We start from the raw sequence: 21507 nt of genomic DNA, 5'->3' as shown, positions 1-21507 counted from the left end.
CCTGATAGAAGATCAGTTAGGAAACAGAGGACTTGAATAACATTATGAGCCAATGAGACCTAAGGGACATACAGAACATTCTACCCCAAATCAGCAAAATACACATTCTTCTCAAGTGTGTATGGAACATTCTCCAGATCAAGCATCTGTTAAGCCACAAAACAACTCCTAAAATTTTAATTGACGTTGCAGTATCTTAAAATTTTTAAAACAGCTGAAACCATGTGGAGTATCTTTTCCAACCACAGTGGAGTGAAATTAGAAATCAGTAGCAGAAGGAAAGCTGGAAAATTCACAAATATGTGGAAAATAAACACCACACTTTTAAAACAACCAATGGGTTAAAGAAGAAATGACAGGGGAAATTATAAAATCTCAGGACAAATGAAAATTAAAGCACAACATAGATTTATGGATTCAGTGAAATCAAAGTTGAAAGGGAAGTTTGTAGCTATAAATGCTTACATTAAAAAAGAGAAATGGCTCTCAAACCAACAGCCTAACCTTACACCTCAAAGAATTAGAAAAAGAAGAACAAACTAAACCCAGATCTAGTGGAAGAGAGAAAATATGAAAGATTAGAGCAAGGATAAATAGAGAATAGGAAAAAAAAATCAATGAAGCTAAGAGGTTTTCTTTTTAATTCTTTAATGTTTATTTATTTTGACAGAGAGACAGAGAGCGAGCAGGGGAGGGACAGAGAGAGAGGGAGATACAGAATTCGAAGCAGGCTCCTGGCTCCAAGCTGTCAGCACAGAGCCCAATGCGGGACTCGAACCCACAAACTGTGAGATCATAACTGGAGCCAAAGTCAGGTGCTCAACTTACTGAGCCACCTAGGTGCCCTTAGAGTTTTTTAAAAATATCAACAAAAATGACAAATCTTTAGCTAGTTTAATACAAGAGAGAGAAGACTCAAATGAATAAAATCAAAATTAATGAGAGGACATTACAAGCAATGCCACAGAAACAAAAATAATTATGAGAGTAACATGAAAAATTAAATGCAACAAATTATATAATCTAAATGAAATGAATAAATTTCTAGAAAAACATAACCTACCAAGATTGAATCAGGTAGAAATAGAAAATCAACATAGACCTAAAACTAGTGAGACTGAGGCAGTAATCAAAAACCTCCCAACAAAGAAACCCAGAATCATGACATCACTGGAGAATTCTGTCAAATATTTAAAGAAGAATTAATACCAGTTCTCCTCAAACTCTTGCAAAAACAAAACAAAACAAAACAAAACTGAAGAAGAGGGCAGTTTCCAAATTCATCACATGGGGCTAGGATTACCCTGATATCAAGGCCAGAGAAAGATACTATAAGACAAAACAAACAAAAAGCAAAAACAAAAATAAAACTTCCCCAAACATCCAAAAAGCTTATAAAAATGTCTTTGATGACTACTGCTGCAAAAATCCCCAATAGAATACTAGCAAGCTTAAATCAACACCATATTAAAATGATTATACACTGTGACCAAGTTGGATTTATTCCTGAAATTCAAGGATGGTTGAAAAAAAAAAAAAAAAAATCAATTTAATATACCACATTACCAGAATGAAGGGGAAAACCCCACATGACCATTTCAATTGATCCAAAAAAATCAGTGATGAAATTCTACACCCCTTCATGATAAAAACACTCAACAAATTAGGAATAAAGTGAAATAACTTCAACATAATAAAGGATATGTATGAAAAGATGTCAACTAACATCATACTCAATGGTGAATGACCCAAAGCTTTTCCTCTAAGATCAGGAATAAGATAAGAATGCCTACTCTCATCACTTTCATTCAACAAAGTACTAGAATTACTAGCCAGAGCAATTCTCCATGAAAAATAAATAAAGTCATCCAAATTGGAAAGGAAGACATAAAATTATCTCTGTTTGAAGATGACATGATATTATATGTAGAAAACCTTCAAGATTCTACAAAAACATGTATTAGAACTAATAGTAAATTAAACAAAATAATAGGATACAAAATCAACCCATAAAAGTCAACTATGTTTCTACACATCAACAATGAACAATCAGAAAAGGAAAATAAGAAATCAGTTCCATTTACAACAGCATGGAAAAGGAATAAAACACTCAAAGCTAACCAAGGAGATAAAAGATGTATACACTAAAAACTATAAAACATTACTGAAAGTGATGCAAGAAAACAGAAATTAATGGAAAGATATCTTTTGCTTATGGACTGAGAGACTCCATATTTTTTAAGATGTCAATACTTCCCAAAGCAATCTGTAGATTCAGTGCAGTCCCTCTCAAAATCTCAATGGCACTTTTTATGGAAATAGAAAAATCCATGCTAAAATTCATGTGGAATGTCCAGGGACCCCAAAAAGCCAAGACAATCTTGAAAAAGAAGAATAAAGTTGGAGGTCTCATGGTTCCTGATTTCTAAACATACTACAAAGCTGAAAGACAGACATATAGAATGACTGAATAGAATAGAGCCCAGAAGTACACCTCTGTGCATACAGTCAAATGATTTTTTGACAAGAGTGCCAAGACCACTTAATAGGGAAAGGAAAAATAGTTTTAGAAAAACCTGATATGCACATACAATGGAATGAAATTGGATTCTTACCTTACACCATATTAAAATAAAATAATTCAAATGGATTAAAGACCTAAATATAGATCCAAAACTATAACATTCCCAGAAGAAAACACAGGGGAAATTTTTCATAACATTGGATTTGGCAATGGTTTTTTTGATATGACACCAAAAGCATAGGCAACAAAAGCGAAAATGGACAAATGGAACTACATCAAACTTATCTTTATCAAAAGACTCAATCAACAGAAATGACAACATACAGAATGGAAGAAAATATTTACAAATCATGTATCTGGTAAGAGGCTAATATCCAGAATATATAAAGAATTGCTACAACTTAACAACAACATAAAACAAGTAACGTGATTAAAAATTGGCAAAGGATTTGAGTAGACATTTCTCCAAAGTTGATATACAAATGGTCTAACATGAAAACATGATTTTTTTAAAATATTTATTTATTTTGAGAGAAAGCATGTGACCAGGGGAGGAGCAGAATGAGAGAGAGAGAGAGAGAGATTGAGAGAGAGAGAGAGAGAGAGAGAGAGAGAGAGAATCCCAAGCAGGCTACTTGCTGTCAGCATGGAGCCTGATGCAGGGCTCGATCCCACAAACCGTGAGATCATAGTTCTTGAGCTGAGATCAAGAACCGATTAAGAGTCACCACTTAAGCGACTGAGCCACCCAGGTGTTCCCTGATTTTTAATATCACTAATCACTAGGAAATGCAAATCAAAAGTACAATGAGTGATCTCCTCACCCTCATTAGTATGGCTACATTAGAAGAACAAAACAAAACAAAACAAAACAAACACAAAATAACAAATATTGGTGAGGATGTGGAGAAATTAGAACTCTTGGTGCAGCCACTTTGGAAAACAGTATGGAGTTTTCTCAAAAAATTAAAAATAGAGTTATCACACGATCCAATAATTCCACTTTTAGCTACAAATCCAATAGCATTGAAAGCAGGGTCTTGAAGAGATACTTGTACCCCTATGTTCATAGCAACATTATTTCCTATAGCCATGAGATGAAAACAGCCCAAATGTCCACTGACAAATGATTGAATAAACAAAATGTAGTATATACATATGTATTAATTTTCTAGGGCTGCCATAACAAAATACCACAAACTGAGTGGCTTAAACAACAGAAATTTATTTTCTTTTTTTTGAAGATTCTTTTAGTATTTACTTTTGAGAGAGAGAGAGAGGGAGACAGAGGATCTGAAGCAGGCTCTGTGCTGACAGCAAAGAGCCCGATGCGAGGCTCAAACTCGCCAACCATGAGATTATGACCTGAGCCGAAGTCGAATGCTCAACCGACTGAGCCACCCCAGGTGCCCCCAGAAATTTATTGTCTCACAGTTCTGGAGGCTGGAAGTCTAAGAAGAAGGTGCAAGCAAGGTTGGTTTCTACTGAGGCTTCTCTGGTTTGCAGAAGGCTGCCAGCTTGCTGTGTCCTCACAATGCCTTTTCCCTGTGCCCATGCCTCCCTGGTGTCTCTTCCCTTTACCTAAGGGTGAATCAGAACTCCACCCTCATGATCTCATTTAACCCTAACTACCTCTTTTAAGGCCCAATATCCAAATGTAGTCACATGGAAGTTAGAGCTTCAACATAAGAATTTTGGGGAGACACAATTCAGTCCATAACAACCCACAAGGAAATACTATGCAGCCTTAAAAAGAGAGGAAATCCTGGTACAAGCTACCACGTGGTGAACCTTGAGGACATTATCACCTAATGTCCTATATGAAAGACCTCTATGATTTTATCTTAGAACCTGCCCCCTCTCCTGCTCCCAGAACACTCATCCCTTCTAACCATATACTGTCGGTCACATGACCCTTGGCCTTTGCACATGTCTGTTCTGTCTCCTGGAATACCTTTACTTCACTCCTCCCATCAGAGGGAGTCTCATCCATTCTTCAATGCCCACCCAAAATATTGTCTTCAAGGCTCCTGATCCTCAGGGAGTTCATTTCGCCTTGTCTGTTCTTTGTATAACACAGTTATACAGTTCTTTGTATAACACACTGTGTTTTGACTCTCTTTTTTCAGCCTGTTCCCTCCACTACTTATAAGCTCCCAAAGGCACAAGGCTCTTCCTCTTGTCACCTACACCTAGCACAGAGCCCACGTATAGTAGATACTCAGTAATGCCTGTTGAACACATGTAGGCGTAGGCATGTAAACAGAGGTAAGGGAATTGAGACTCTCATGACTCAACCAGACTTACTCCAGTCTTGGCAAAGTGGCTAAGTGTGGTGTGTTTATCAATAGTGACCCACAGGGTGACTTTTAGGTGGCACCTAGGATGAACACTTTTTTTTAATAGTTATACATGTATTTTAATGTGTCCAAAAAATATACCTACATCTTAAACCTGTGCATTCGTGAATCTCATTGCTTCTCATGGGGCCAAGTAAAAAGCAGTGAGTCAATTTAACTAAAATTATCTAGTAAATCGTGCTACTGGTGGTACACGGCCATGGTAAAAATCCCAAATAGCTAAAGATTGAGAAACCCTGGGCCAAACCCTTTGGCCCCAGCCTTGGGCAAAATTATAGACTGATGTCCCCAACGACATTTGGATCACAATATTTTGCATGATTTATTCTGTTTTTCAGTCTTCAAGAGCAGGTATGGGGTGAGCGGGGGAGGGGAAATGAAGGCGACTTCACCATGTCTCCACCCGTCCTCCTAGATGCTGTCTTCGGTTTTATCCTGAGTGAGGAATGATGAGGCATTCTTGCAGAGAACATCAGCTCGTTCCTTTCATAGCCAAGCTCATTAGCATTTCTGGTGATTGTACATTGTGGTATCTGCAAACAAGTGATATATATTCTGCAGGCTTCTCTATCAGGATGTTTGTAAGATACATGTTAAAAAGATGGTTCTTTGGTTTGCTTCCAAGTCACAAAGACATAAGCCCTCTTTTAAAAATGTTCTTTATGCCTAGAGCTGACCTTACAGAATAGAGTGGGTAGGGGCAGGTGACCACCAGGAGGGGCGGAGTGGCAGGGAGAGGAAGAGTGAGATGGGGGCAGGTGGTAGTGGTGTTTTTATATTACAGAAAGATTCTTTGCCTTACAAAAGGATTAATCACAGGGTTCCTTTTAAACAGAAAGTTCCATGCATTTTAAAAGAGGATTTGATTTACAAGAAACTTTTCAGGAACACAGCTGCTGGGCAAGCAAGCTATTTACACTGACTTGAAATCCATTTTATGAGCCAGGAGTCTGGGGTGTTGGGGGGGAAGGATAAAACTCCTTTAGTTCTTAATTGACGAGTGATATTGACTAGCACAGTTAGGGGCCTAGGTACTGGGCCTTGGCCAGTGTGTTTCTGTAGTAAATATGTGTGAATGTGCTGAGTGGTTGAGTATTGATTCATTTATGTACCTGTTTGGCTTTTTGCTGTAAAGGGCTTTGTACTTTGCTGCTTTAGAGCCAAGCTGGCTTTCACAGAAGCCTGTGTCAGAATGTACCAGGTTGTACAGCATGAATCATCTGGCTCAGTGGCCTCTGGGGAGGGGCCTGGCCTTGGACAGCACTGCAATGAGATAGACTCAAAGACATCTGCCCAGAGAAAGGTCACTGGGGGCGAGAGGGCCGCACAAGTTGGGAGATGACATCTTGGCCTTGGAAACAAACCTCAGGGTTTCTTTTAATCCCTATTCTGCCCCCCCCCCCACCACTCAGACTGCTAATCCTATTCTCCCTTGCAGTTGTCCCACTCCATTGAGTTTTTATTATCACCTTTGTCTTGTGGAAATTCCACATGAGCCACTGGGGTCCTTAAATGGTTCCCTCTTTCCTGGCTCCCTGCTGCAATGGCACAATAGCAGAGTGTCAGGTTGAGAGCTTCCAGGAGAGACAGTCCCACTGCTGCCTCTAATCTTAACCAGGTGAAGAAAGCCAGACCAGGCCTTTGTTCCACAGGTTCTAAGACCCACCTGGAACACTGTCCACAAGATTTCATCCTGGAGCTGGCAAAATAAGGGTATCTCGCAGAAAGAAGTGCCTCTTTCCTCAGAGAGTAAAGCTATTACAAATTCAGTCTCTGTCGATGGCCAATTAGTGGATGTCCGAAGAGGTGGGAATTCTTTAGACACAGTTTGCATAATTAGGAGGAAAAATGGAGACTGACTTCAAGGAGCTTACAATCTATAAGGAGAGAAAGGGCAAAAAACATGTTCATTACTCTGCCAAAAGGACTGTGGGACTGTGCAGCAGACGTGCACCCCTCCTGGGTCACATAACCCCACACGACTTGCTTTAGCTGATGAAATGTGAAGGAGCCTAAGAGGCATCTGTGCTTTGCTGGACTTCCTTCTTTCCCTCAGTCCAGTACAGAAGTTCTCTGTCAACTGACCCCTGAGTGAGAACAACAAAGATGACAATGTCGATGGTGATGCCTAAGCAAAGCCCCCAGCTCACCTGGAGGGAACACAGAGCCTGAGCGGGAGATAAACCTTTGTAGTTTTAAGCCCTGAGATTTTAGTGCTATTCACTAGCACAGCATAAGCTAGCCTCTGATTGATACACTTCGGCTTTTTTCTGATTAGCTGCAAAGCTCAATCTTAAATGGATCTTATCTGACCAATGTCAACTTATCTTCATTTTATAGTAAATATCTGATGGGTGCTGAGGAAATCAATATAAAACCAGAATTTAGGGGAAGGAAAGGACCTTTGAGATTTGTCCAATCTGGGAATTTTATCATTGATATTCTGCTATATTTTCTTGTTCGGATGTCTCTCAATCTATCATTCCTCTGTGCATCCATCAAGCCACTTAGGACTGGCACATTTCATGTAAAGTTCCACTCTGACACTTTTAGATGATTATCATTTATATTACTGATTTTGGCTGGGGTCGGACACTAGTACTTCATGTTGAGTTCATGTAGTTGTGAAGTTCAACTGAAATGAGGTATTTTTGATAAGTTAACAGAGCATTCAAATATGCTTAGCTGGGGGCACCTGGGTGGCTCAGTCGGTTGAGTTGGAGGACTCTTGATTTTGGCTCAGGTCATGATCTCAGGGATGTGGGATTGAGCTCCACGTCGCTCTGCACTGAGTGTGGAGCCTGCTTAAGATTCTCTCCCTCTCTCTTTCTGCCCCTCCCCCACTGATGCCTGCACATGTTGTTTTTCTCTCTATCTCTCAAATTAAGGAAAAAACAAAAACAAAAAACAAATATGCTTGTCTGATAAATATTTATTGAGAATGTCAGTGATAGGCATAGTTTTGTGTGAGGTCCTGGGGGGCACAAAGATCAATCACTGTCTCTGCATTGGAGGAAATTAGAGTCTTCACCACCAGGACAAAGTTTGGCTTCATTTTCCTGTGTCGATATCTGTGATTTTAATTTAGCCTCAGGATCACCAATGACCATCTTTGTAATAGGCAAACACACTGACATTTGAACTAGTTAATTTGCTTCTTCGTTCCCTCTCTTCAGACCTCCAAGGCATTTAATCTTCAACTCTAGTAGAAATATATAGATGCATACTTTGTAAGAGCAGAGTTGTACACACACACACAAGTTTGGGTTAATGTGAATGCAACTAGCATCATGCACAACAGACTTTGAAAGAAGTCAGTGATATAAAAGATCACATGGAATAGAACGAGCTCTTCTAGCTCTGAGTCTTTAATTCCTTTTTGCACTTTTGGGACCAGTTTTGGGGAGGAAGGGAGAAAAATCCTCTCTGCCAGCATGAGTCAGGGCTGAAGCGCAAAGCAGTTTCAGGACCAAGGGGCAGAAGCGTCATTCTGGGTTGGTGGTATCCATGGCAACTCGGGTGCCTGATGGAGTTAATAGCCTTGTTTTTCAGATCTCAGCTGCTCTCCTCTGGTGGGGAGAGGACTGGGCTTGGTTCATTTTTAAATTTTTATGAATTTCCCAGTTGGTGCATGGGGTCAGAGGCACTGGTCCCTTCCTATTACATAACCAGCAGGGCTCACTCATTCAGTGGGGCGGGATAGGCCTGAATGAGACCCAGCAGCTGTGAGGGCTTTGGGCAGCCTTTGGGGTTCCCTGTGGGACACAGAGTAGTGTTTGTTGCAAACTGCCCCCTCCTAACAGACAAAGAATAGCCTCCTTTGCTACACCCCAAAAACAAGTTTGCCTTGGTGCCATGTCATCTCCTCAATCCTGCCTTGTTTCCGGGCATCTGAATTCATGGCTGCTGGATGTCCCACAGTGTTTTAGCCTCAAGTTGCTGCATCCATGTTCAAATCCTAACTTGGCCACTCACAGTTTCCTTATCCTCCTTGTGCCTTGGTTTCCTCATCTTTAAAAATCATAAGTATGTTAACTAGATGAAATACCCTGTGTCCAGCATTTAGAGTGGTGCCTGGCATATGTTACAACTGTGTTATTATGTGTGCTGCTGGGGAAGCTCACTGGGGACTGAGGCATGCCTGGGAGGAACAAGGGTGCGATTGCAGCCCAGCAAGCAGGTGGGTGAGGCTGACACAGGAAGATGAGCTAACGATTCCGTGACTGAAAATAGCTCAAGCTTGTCAGTTTCTCCCCGCCTCCACACCCACCCACAAAACCTGCCCATCTTACAGTCTTCTCCATCTTAGCAAGTGACACTCTCCCCTACCCCCACCCCCCTGCCAACCCATTACCATAGCCAGTAGTCTGGTGCCATCTGTAACTCCTCTCTTTGCCTCCTTTCCCAACCAATCACCAACTCATGTCAGTTCTTGGATTACTTAGTTAATTCCTTCAACAAATACAAATTCGGCTTCTACTGTGTATTAGACATTGTTCTAGGCCCTTGGATATATCAGTTAACAGAACAGTCAGAACAGCCTTACCTTTGTGAAACTAGAAGAGACAAAATAAACACAACAAACCAGTAATTCCTGTAATATTGTCAGCGTCCCACAGGCAGAGGGCACTGGGAACACAGGTGTAGTTGGGCACGTTGGATTTATTGCTCTGCACCAAAGGAGATTCCCATGGCTCCCCTGGTATATCATGTCTGTCATTGCAGCAGTGACAAGCTGAGCATGTCCCACTTCAGCCTTCTGGTCTTTCGCTCGAAGGCATAGACAATTAGGAGGGAAGTGCTATAGAGAAAGCAAAGCAAGGTATAAAGAGGGGCATTAGAGGTACCCTGGGAGCAGATTGCAGTACTAAATAGGCGTTCATGGTGAGCTTCACCTGGAAGGTGAGATTTGTGCAGAGAAAGTAAGGGTCATGAGGGGAAGTGGAGAGGGCATCCCAGGTGTAGTCAGCCTCCAGAGGCAAAGTGCTACAGGGAAGGTCTTCTGAAGTGAGTGGGGAGGTACCAGGCCAGGCCACGGGGGGCCTTGTGAGGACTTCGGCTTTTACACAGGGGAAAATGGGGAGCTTTTGGACAGTACTGAGCAGAAGCATGACATGATCCTACTGACGTTTTAATGGGATTGTTTTGCCTGTGAAATTGAAATGAACCACAGTGGTGCAAAGGACCAGTTGGAAAATTATTACATGGAACACCCATTTCTCCTCATTCCCTTCCCCAGCACACTTAAAACAACAGCCTAGTTCTCCTAGGATAAAGTACAACTCCTGAACACAATCTACAAAGTCCTGCCTCACCTGACCTCCCCCAGGCCCATGCTTCTTCCCATTCTCCCATCTTACCTCTCTCCCAGGCACAATTTTGCTCCAGTCATATTGATTTTCAATGTTTTGTAAACCCCATGTTGAAATGGCACATTCTTCCTGAACTCCCAAATTCAGGATTATCATCCCTGAATACTCCTCAATGGTCACTTAAGTACTGTATTAGAGGTTGTCACTCATTTTCTTCACTCTCCTCACCCCAGCACACACACACACACACACACACACACACACACACACACTGACTGTAACTCCCTACAGGCAGGAACTGTGTCTATCTTGTTGAGTGTTGTAACTCTGTGCCCAGCACTATGCCTGGGGTATAAGACATTTCCTAATTATTTGAAACAAATGAATGCATCAAGATAGAACTTTACATGCTATTTCTAAATTTCACACACACACAAAAACCACCTGGAAGGTTTGTAAATTATCCTCATTATCTGGAGGATGAAATGGAAGCTGAGAGGCTGTGCCCAGGGTCACGGTCATGAACCATTCCAAGCTCTAGTATCCTCTTTTGTAAACTTGGGATAATCCTACCAACCCTCTAAGGGCACTGGAAGAAATCACCCAGCTGTTCTGGGCACAGGGTCACCTGTTTCCCTGCCTTCATCCACCTCGCAGGGCCCTGGCCATGCAAAACCCTGGGAATCCACATTCAGCTAGGGTACTTCTCTCTCTTCTGAGAGACACTGTGGTGGGGCTGAGGTGTCTGAACCTTAGGGGTTTAGAAGCATCCAGGGTGGCCAGAAAAGAAGTTGGAAGGAGAGGCAAGAGATCCTGATCCTAACAGAATGTGGGTCAAGACACTTGTCAAGCCTGCTGAGGATACAGTCACATTTATACAGGTTAATGGGGTGGTGCTGAGTTTGGAGCATGGCTCCCTAACCTGGCCCATAGGATGGGCTGGACAGCTGGACTCAACTGCATCTCTGGACCCATGAGCTCCCGCAACTATTCTGATGCTCCTTCGAGGCTTGGGTAGACATGCTGCAGAATTCAGTCCCGCTGGTCTCCACTTTGCTTGCATGCTATAGTTTGATTTCCTAAAATACTGTTTCTGTAGACAGGACTCCCCAAAATCTCAGCTGGGCATTCTGCCTGTGTCTTTCTCCATGCCCCTCCCCCACACCATCACATCATTCCATGCTAATAATAACAACCTACCTTACATATGGCAAGGATTTTTGTGTTTAAGATCCTACTGGTCCTTTAAGGCCTGGCCTGAACTTGACCTCTTCCTGGAACCTCTTTTTGATTTCTTCCCTATGCAGAACCCATTGCTTCATTCTCTGCATGCCCACAGACTCTTGTTTGTGCTCTTTGGCATTTAATTCATTCTGCTCACTTAACAGGTAAATGAGTAAAGCAGACTGGGTGGAGGGAAGCAGGGAATGGAGGGGACCAGAGCAAACTAGGGAGCACATGCCCTACCCCAAAGCAGCAGCCAGTGCTGTGGCCAGTTCTCACTGAATGTCACCATGTGTGAATATGGCCAGTTATTGCCGCATCTCATAGGTTTAGAAGCTAAAAATGTGGCATTGAATGTAAAATATCCTGTCTTTTTAATATTGGCAATAAATCAATTTAGAAAAAAAAAAACCACATAGGATGAGGAAAATATGGCCAAACAGTTTGTGACCCTTTTTTCACTTCTGTCTCGCCTAAGATGGTGAGCCTCTCAAGGGCGAATCAAACAGGAAGAGCAGAAGTTGCAAACTGCGACTTAGTCCTCTTTGGGGAATTCCTACTACCCAGGAGTACCTGATAAGCCTAGTCTCACCCTAGTACTACCAGCTTACTTCCCAGAAAGGGCCCATGTGAGGCTCAAGGAAGCTAGTGTTGGTGCCTGGAGTGTAAAGTGCCCTCACGGTCTTCCAGTAGTAACTGATGTCGTGGCTCAGTGTCTAGCACACAGTATGTGCCTAATAATTGTGGAGTGGATGCATATTCTGTGAGCACGTTCACTTGCTCTAGAGCAGCAAGGAGACTGGTGCTCTGATAAGGAGTTCAGAAGAACAGGGCTAAATTTTGGTTTCTCTATTTTCAGCATATGACATTGGGTAAGTTATTTAACCTCCTTAATTCTGTTTCATCATCTGAAACTGGACTGATAAAGAGATAAAGTGCTTAAAGTCCTGGCACATCATAGACAATTAATAGTAGCTCTCAAAATGGGATTTGGCTTTGTGTGAGAACATTATGTGCCTCTAGCCACAGTGCTTGGTTCATGGGTTAGCATGTCATCCAAGTAGGGCCAATCAGAACCATGGCCATTCTTTGCTGGGATTTTTGCTGACATATTAGCAAAGAAAACCTCTGTCTCAGGGTGGCTCTACCAGCATGATGCAAGCTTGGGAAGGGGAGCTGCTGGGATCCATCTTTGTAGCATGGAATAAATCAGAGAAACCCATGCCTGTCTGGCAGTAGTTTTTGGACATTTTGATTCAGTGATGCCTGACTACCACTAAGCTTCTCCATCACAGGGACACTATGTCCCCTTCCTTGATTAACCCAATTCCAGTTGGGTTTCTGTCATCTGCAGTCAAGGAGTCCTGACCAGTATAAATCTGTCTAAGTGAGAATGAGGACCTCAGGAAGACAGTGAGTTATTTCTAAATGTACATGCTTGCTGGAGATTTGAATGAGTGGTTTCTGTGTCAACCACAAGTCTGCATTTGTGTAGCTGATAATTTATGGATAGAACACAGTGGCTTTCAGAGGGGTCCGGTTTATTCATGTGGAGGGTTAACCTATGATTGTCCAGGCTTCCTGGTCAAAACAGGGTGGGCAAAGGCCTTGGGAATGGTGTGTTTGTATGAGCTTGAGGTGAAATTGGTTTTACAGATTCCTGACTCTGGGGTCTTAGGGAGCAAGAAGGTGTCTGTTTTACAGGACTCATGTCATAATCAGAAGTGACAAAGGAGCTATGATGATGTGGCAACATGGTTTGGCAGCCAAATGCTGCCCCTGGCAACTCTTATCGCCCTCCAAGACCTTCTCCAAGGTGGACAGGAATCCTTGTCTGTCCTTAGCTGCTCTGATTCCTCATTAACATGCAGGCTTTCATAAGCTGTGACTCCAAGTCAGTCACGAGGGCACAGCATCCATAACCTTTGTCTCTAGTGCCCTGATGTGGCCAAACGGCAGCTCATAGGCATTTCTGAACTGTTCTCATGTGTCTCTATCCGTGGGGCTTCTCCACACACTACCTTGTGCTCTGACAAGGGAGCTAAAATAAACCATTGTTTTACCAGCCTTCTGAGGCACGGCTGACACAGTGTGCTGTGGCAAAAGAACTGAGTTGGGTGGAGGTGGGGGGCAGTGCAGGGGGAAAGAAAGGATTGCATGCTAACTCTCTCCCTCTCAAAGATGACTTGGCATGAAACCTGTGTTTCAATTTTATTTTGACAGTTCCGGGCCAGGAGTCATAGGACTGTAGCTTTAGAAAGCATAAGAAACACATTTTTTGTTATCCCATCAAAATATTCCAGGGGAGCCAAGTTGTTGGGGCAAGTTTTGTGTCATTGTTGGCATCAAAGGATAGAAAAGAAATAAATGGTCTGGCTCACGTGCTGAAGCTGTCATCACAGGAGGGAAAAGGAACCTTTCCTGAGCCCCAGCCATAGCAACAGCAAATATTTATTGAGCATGTGTTGGGCATTGTGCTCAATCCTTGATGGGCATGAATCAGTGACCCTTCTGCTCATCCTCTGAGGCAGGTTACTCTATTATCCCATTTGAAGGATGAAGCAATGGAGGCTCAGAAGGACCAGGTGATGTGTCCAGGGTTCATCACAATAAGTGGTGGAAGTGGGATTTGAACTGGCTGGTCTGGCCCAGAGCTCATGCTCTTATAATGCTGGGACGCTCGACTGCAAAGAGTAGGGGTCCCTCCTCAGACCCAGGACCTGTGCTGTGAGTTACATGCATTATCTCATTTAATCTTTGCAACAACCCTGAGGCATAGACATTATTAGCTCTGCCCTACAGAAGAAAAAACTAAGGTCTAAGGAGGCTGGGTGATGTCCAAGATCACACCATTTATAAACAGCAGGGTCAAGGCACCCTGCTGAGCTTTCTGCTTCCAAGTCCAGTGATTTTTCCACTGATTTTTACCAACATGGAAGGCAGAAAGGATCACTTGTTCAGGTTAGAGCTGAATTCAATATAGAAACAAGCAGAGAGTATGTATTTGTTCTGTTTCTTGCTGTTTTTGATCATTTTTCTTAGACATGGACATATATAACAGGTTTTCTTTTTGGACCAGGTTGCTCAGAGCAGGGTACTCTCTTAGCTGAACTGCAAGCAACAGTAACAGACTTGGGCTAGATTGAATTAAAAAGGATTCATTGGAAGGGTATGTGCTTTATTATTATTCACTGAAAAACTGTTGAGCACCTAATATATGGCAGGCATTATTCTAGGTGTTGGGGTACTTCAGAGAAGAAAAAAAAACAGACAAAGATCTCTGAGCTCATAGAACTTAGTCTCTTGCTGGGGAAGGGAAAGGGCTGTTGGGCAGACAGTAAACAATGAGGAAAAATAAGTTACAGGATATATGAGAAGTGATGTTAAATAAAACAAACAAAAGTAGAGCAAAGCAAGTGTCAGGGGTTGCACTTTTAGCAGGGTGACCAGGGCAGACTACACTGAGAAGGGGCGCTTGAAGTTGGTGAGGCATCAGCCATGCCAGTCAGAGCTCTTGAAGGCAGACACATACCTGGTGTGTTCCAGGAGCAGCAAACGGAGCCATGTGCTGGAGCAGAGAGAGGGGAGGGTGGCAATAGAGGAGGCTGGAGAGATAAAGGAGTCCCCAAACTATTTGGGCCCTTACCAGCCATGGCAGGGACTTTGGGTTTCACTCTGAGTTAAATGTTGAACCTGAAAGGTGTGCACAGAGGAGTGATGTGCTCTGAATTTCACTTTGGAAGATACACTTTGGGAGAGTAGGCTGTAGAAGCAAGAAGGCCAATTATGAGGCAGTTGCAATAAGTCCTGCAAGAGATAATGGTGGCCAGGAGGTGGTGAGGGGCTAGATTCTGAATAGGCTTTGAATATACTTCAGGATGGCCTCATATGTTGCATGTGGAGGGTGAGAGAAAGACAGGAGACACAAATGGCTCCAAGGTCATTGACTTGAGTGACTGGAAGAATCAAATTGCTAACCAATGAGATAGGGAAGGCTGTGGCCAGAATACGTTTAGGGGGAAGATCAGGAGCTAGATTGGAGTTTTGGGTGTCTGCTAATTATCTAAATGCCTATGTTGGATATATGAGTGGAGTTTGAGAGAGGTCTGGATGGGAGATGTAAATAGTTCACAAAAATCTAAGTAATTATGAAAAAACTTTGAAAAGACAGGATCTATGGCAATTTCTCAGGAGCAAGAACACCAGGGATTTTCCCCTAAGGAAAATCAGTGTTCTGAACATTTAGACAGAGCACAAGGAGCACTCAGAGATGTCCACTGCAGAGCCACATTCTGGGCATCATGACATTTCTTGCCAAGTCTTCCTGTTATTGTCAAATGAGGCTAAGTGATGTTCATGATAGCCTGCTTTCCCATCTGCTCAGAAAAATCTCCATGTCTGGGTGAAGAGTGATGGCATGTTTAGGCTATCTTATTAAACACTGTTTATCTCCTAAAAACAGTCAGCAGTGTGTTTAATCAAAGTCAAGGCTGGTGTGATTTGCAACTTCCAAAAGTCACTTTTCATTCTGTATTCTCTTCCTTAGGGAGGACCAGCCCCTCACCCTCACCCTGAATCCTGGAGGAAAGTGATGGGCTAATAATGGGCATCTCAGTCACGGGGAACAGACCGGAAGAGGTCATCCCTCATTTGTCCCTGACAACCTTACCCTTTGTTCTCAGAGTCTTGATACTTTGGAAATGGAAAAAAAGGGGAATCTGAAATAAAAGTCAACAATGTCTGAGTTATTCTTATTCTTGATAAATCACGGAAGAATCAGCTCACTGCTTTTCCCTTCTTGGGACTTCCCACCAGAGATCATTTCCTTTTTTACTCTTGAAGAAATGTAGCCAATGAATCTATGCTCCTGTATCTTCCATTTCTGCCCACAAATATCTGAGGAAATAAACTCTATCCTGAAGGTAGAAGCTGAATTGTGTCTCCCCAGCCCCATCCCTATGTTGAGATTCTAAACCCCAGTACCTCCAAAAGTGACTGTATTTGAACATAGAGACCTTGAAAAGGTATTTAAGTTAAAATGACATTATTAGGGTGGTTTCTATTCCAATAGGACTGATATCCTTATAAGAAGAGAAAATTTGGATACAGACATGTGCAGAGGGAAGACCATGTGATGACACAGGGGAATGGTGGCCACTTGCAAGCTAAGAGAGAGGCTTCAGAAGAAACCAGCCTACTGACACCTTGGTCTCAGACTTTGAGCATCCACAATTGTGAGGAAGTACATTTCTGTTGTTGTCACCTAGTCTGTGCCCCCCCCCTTTTTTGTGGCCCTTTGTTATGGCAGCCTTAGCAAAGTAATATACCTCATTTAAGGGTTAAAGGCTGTTTTGACCAAACCCTAAAGTTTAACTGTTCAAGTTTGCCTTTTCTTATGAGAGATGGTAAGGAAGGCCAAAGATTTCCAATGCAGTCCTGAAATGAGATACACCGAGTAGTGTTGAAAGGAGTTTTAAGAAGGGCAACAAATTATTAGAAAACATTTGTGACTTAATGTTTAGAAGATGTTTTCAAGATAATTTTGTCTTAATAGCCTAACCGAGGGAAATATTTATAGATATTCCCTGAGTGGGCAAACTCGTGGGACATCTTTGGCAGTGTTTGGACGTCTTTGCACACTCCATGGTAATGTTTCATTTTCTTCCAACAGTCACCTCGTCTACTTTTCTTTAGGAAATGTTTGCTGAGGGAGAAAAAAAATCTTCCTCCTGGAACTAAATGATTTAGTGTTTGGGATGCTGGCCAATTAAATGTGAGTCCAGGATATATTTAACCTTGAAAATGCTTTCATTTCAAACAGAAATGCAGCCCCAGGGTGAGAGGGTGACTTATTGCCTCCAGAAATGCTGTGCTGGTCTATACTCCGTTCAAGAAATATTTATTGAGTTCTTAGCATGTACCAGGCACTGTTTCAGGTGAGCAGTATTCAGTGCCATGGACACGGAGTCTATGGAGAAAAGACAGGTAACTAAGTGGACAATTATAACCATGTGTGATAGATGCTACAATAGAAGGAGTCATGAGGTCTTGAATATTAGAGGAGAATTTTTGGAGCAAGTGACATCTCAGCTGATCTTAAAGACTGTGCCTGGGTGGCTCATAGGTTAAGCATCTGACTCTTGACTTTGGCTCAGGTCATGATCCCAGGGTTTTGGCTCAGGTCATGATCCCAGCCAGATCCCTGCATGTAGCTCCGTGCTGAGCATGGAGCTCTGCTTAAGATTCTCTCTCTCTCTCTCCCTCTGTTCCTCTCCCCTACTCGTGCTCTCTCTCTTTCTAAAAAAAAAGACTGGTAGGAGTTAGCAGGCTAAGAGGCAATGGGAGATCATGGCAGACAGAGACATGCAAACAAGCAGGCTTTTTCAGAGAACTCAAAGTAGAGCAGTGTGACCAAGAGTTTGGACACTTAGTGGTGAGAATCTGTTTGTGTTCAAGGTCAAGTCTGAATTCTTACTAAGCAACCTTAGGTATCTAAGAGAATGGCTGAACCATTTATTTTTCCTTTCTTTCAATTTTTTAAAGTCTTCCTTCCCTCCACTCATTTTCTGTCTAGAGCCCGAGGTTCCATTCTGCTTTCACTGTACTGCTTTGGGTACAAATGGTTGCAAGTCACCAAGCAGTAGCAGTGATTGAGACCATCTCAGAAAGAAATAACTTTTTGAGATGAATTTGCACTTTATTTAATTGTCTCCTGTTCATTCTTCACCTTGTAAGATTCTTAAATAAGGATTTTCCTTGCCACGGAACAACCTGTGGTTAAAAATTCTCATTGTTTTCCTTCTTCTTTTCTATGCCTCAGGCAGCTTCCTAAGAACATGTGTACACAAAGGAAAATGGACATTTTTCTGTCTCACTCAGAGGCTCTGGGTTTCATTCCTAACATTCAAAAAGAACCATGCACAGCAGGGTTCCCTAGAGCCTGCCCATGAATCTCCAAATGCATCCAAGGGTAGAGGTGCCTCCTGTTAATATTAATAGGCTTCAGCTGGCTCTCTAGAGGAATTTTCAAAGGACTCATTTTCCTGCCTCCTTTCTCCTCCCTAGCCCTCATTGATTTTTTTAAAGTTTGGATTGCTTAAATCAAATATAGAAAAAGCAAATTTGTCTCTTGGAGGACAGTTTGTGTTTCTCAACTCTTTCAAGTCTTCCTGGACTGGTGCTGCCCACTAGAGTAAATTTCAGTATTTCTTTTTTCTGCTCCTTCTGTATGGAAAGAGTCCGTGTGTGAAAGAGCATGTAGAGTCAAAAGGTCATTCTGTGCTTTCTGAGAGAAGATGCAGCATTTTCCCACAATTCCCTTTTGCAATGAGGAAGAATAGAGACACTTCCACTTTAGATGCTTAGATATGATATAGAAGGTCTTTCAGAAATATGAGAGTATTCATCATTGAGGCTTCAATGTTTGTGAGAATGCTCCATGAATTCCTTACATTCTGATTCTTCTAAATTATTTAAAGTCAGAGAATAGTTTGCGTAATGTGGTAAAATAAATCACAGAGGTACAAAGAATTTGTGGAGAAAATTCAGAGTGTATTCAGAAAAGTTGAAAGATTACTGTAGGGCAAGTTTCTTAAAGGACATCCAAATTGCGTAAGATTGTCTATACTGCCTGGAAAACAAGCCCAGAAAGTCAACAAATGTTAATTTCACAAATATTTATTGAGCACTTGCTTTGAACAATAGTTTGCAGATAGTTTGATTTCCTTTTCCCTGGAAGAAAATGCAAGATAATAAGCCAAGTAACTATTAATTCTCAAAAGTGTTTGGTAATATGGTCAAATACAAACACCACAAATATTGTTATCCTTATATCATTAATAACCAATTCAAAAACATAAAGGAGAAAGGGTCTCATTCACAAAAGCAAGAACAAACCGAATATTTAGTGTTTCTACATAAGAGAAACACTAAAATTTACTGAGGACATGAAAGAAGACCTAGATAAATGGAGATACATACCATACTGTTTAAATTTTTAAAAATATTTTTATTTATTTTTGAGACAGAGAGAGACAAAGCATGAGCAGGGGACGGGTAGAGAGAGAGGGAGACACAGAATCTGAAGCAGGCTCCAGGCTCCCAGCCATCAGCACACAGCCCAACACGAGGCTTGAACTCATGGACTGTGAGATCATGACTTGAGCTGAAGTCAGACGCTTAACCGACTGAGCCACCCAGGAGCCCCAATACATACCATACTGTTAGGAAATCTAATATGAATTCTTCCCAATTAAACTAAAAACTCTCAATTATAAAATCTCAATTAAAATTACAATAGGAAACTTAAAAAGTTTTACCTATTGCATAATGTCAATACCCAAAAGTAGCCAAAAACAATGAGAAATGGTTTGCCAAATTGTTTACAAGCCATTTCTAATGAATGACAATGAAAGCACTACAAATAAAAAACAATGGGAGATGGCCAGTATGGTACTCAGAGGATAATGTGTAGCTTTAAGAGCATACACTAGAAACTGAGAAATATTGAAAATTAATGAACTCATATTTAACATAGGAAGTTAGAAAAAACAATAAATAAACCAATAAAGTTAAAAGGCTAAATAAAATTAGTAAAAATTAATTTCTATTAATGAGATAGAAAATAACTAAACTTGACTAATAAGATCAAATTGAGTAGAGATTTAAAAAAATACCTGAGAATACAAATAATCATGCAAGAAATTGGGAAGGCAATGAGAGATATATCCCTAAAAGTATACTAGTATAATGTAATAAGTGAGTTCTACTAAGTCATTAAAGAATGGGTAATTTCTGTCATTATTTTTATTCATATGCAGTGGCCATTAACCATATACACACACTTTCAGGATTATAGAAAATGGTATAAAAGGTTCTAACCTATTGTCTGAATTTATCATAGTATTATTAAAATATTTCATGTGATATACAATCTTACAAAGAATGAATGACATAAGTCTATATGGGCCATGAACATGCATGTAAAAAGTCTGAGCTGGAGTTGTTGGCTGGGAGAAATCAATGCAGGAATGATAACAAAACCCACCCCTCCATGAAATTAAGCATTGAGTTAAAGGTATACTACATCATGACCAAGTATGGTTGATGAATGCCCCAAGACATCTACTTCAGTAACTGATTAAAGAATAAACACTATGTGATCATTTCAATCAATTCAGGGGGAAAAAAACAATTTATAAAACCAACACCTATGTGTTTTATATAAAAAAAATCATAGTAAGCTAAGAATAGAAGGAAAACCCTCAATTTGATAGTTTTGCCACCTCTAACAATCAGAAACAAGGTAAAAGTATCCACCAATGCTATGAATATTGGCAGTGGAAAGACGTGTGGAAAGTGAGGAGCAAATGTGGGTGATAAAGACCCATGTTTAATAGAACCTCATCTTCTATTGGATGTGGCTTGGGTGAGAGGTAAGTAACTGTGAGATGAGATTACGCTTTCTGGCCGGGGTCCCTGGATGGGATGGTTATTGATGAGATTAGGAGCACAGTAATAGCAGGCCTAAGGGGGCTGAGAAAGAAAGCTTAGGACATGGTATCTATGAAAGCCCCATTTTAAAAAACTTATTTATTAGTTTATTTAATTTATTGTCAAATTGACTTACTTACAACACCCAGTGCTCATCCCAACAAGTGCCTTCCTCAATGCCCATCACCCACTTTCCCCTCTCCCCCAGCCCACCATCCACGCTCAGTTTGTTCTTTGTATTTAAGAATTCCTGTGGTTTGCCTCCCTTTCTCTCTGTTTGTAACTATTTTCCCCCCTCCCCTTCTCCCATGGTCTGTTAAGTTTCTCAAGATCTACATATGAGTGAAAACATATTATATCTGTCCTCTGACTGACTTATTTCACTCAGCGTAATACCTTCAAGTTCTATCCATGTTGCTGCAAATGGCATGATTTCATTCTTTCTCATTGCCAAGTAGTATTCCATTGAATATATAAACCACATCTTGTTTATCCATTCATCAGTTGATGGACATTCAGGCTCTTTCCATAATTTGATTATTGTTGAAAGTGCTGCTATAAACATTGGGGTACATGTGCCCTTATTCATCAGCAC

Source organism: Lynx canadensis, chromosome E2 (genome assembly GCF_007474595.2).
Source record: "Lynx canadensis isolate LIC74 chromosome E2, mLynCan4.pri.v2, whole genome shotgun sequence".
NCBI classification, from domain to species: Eukaryota; Metazoa; Chordata; class Mammalia; order Carnivora; family Felidae; genus Lynx; species Lynx canadensis.
The sequence above is the reverse complement of the archived record's forward strand: the minus strand, read 5'-3'. Positions refer to the sequence as shown.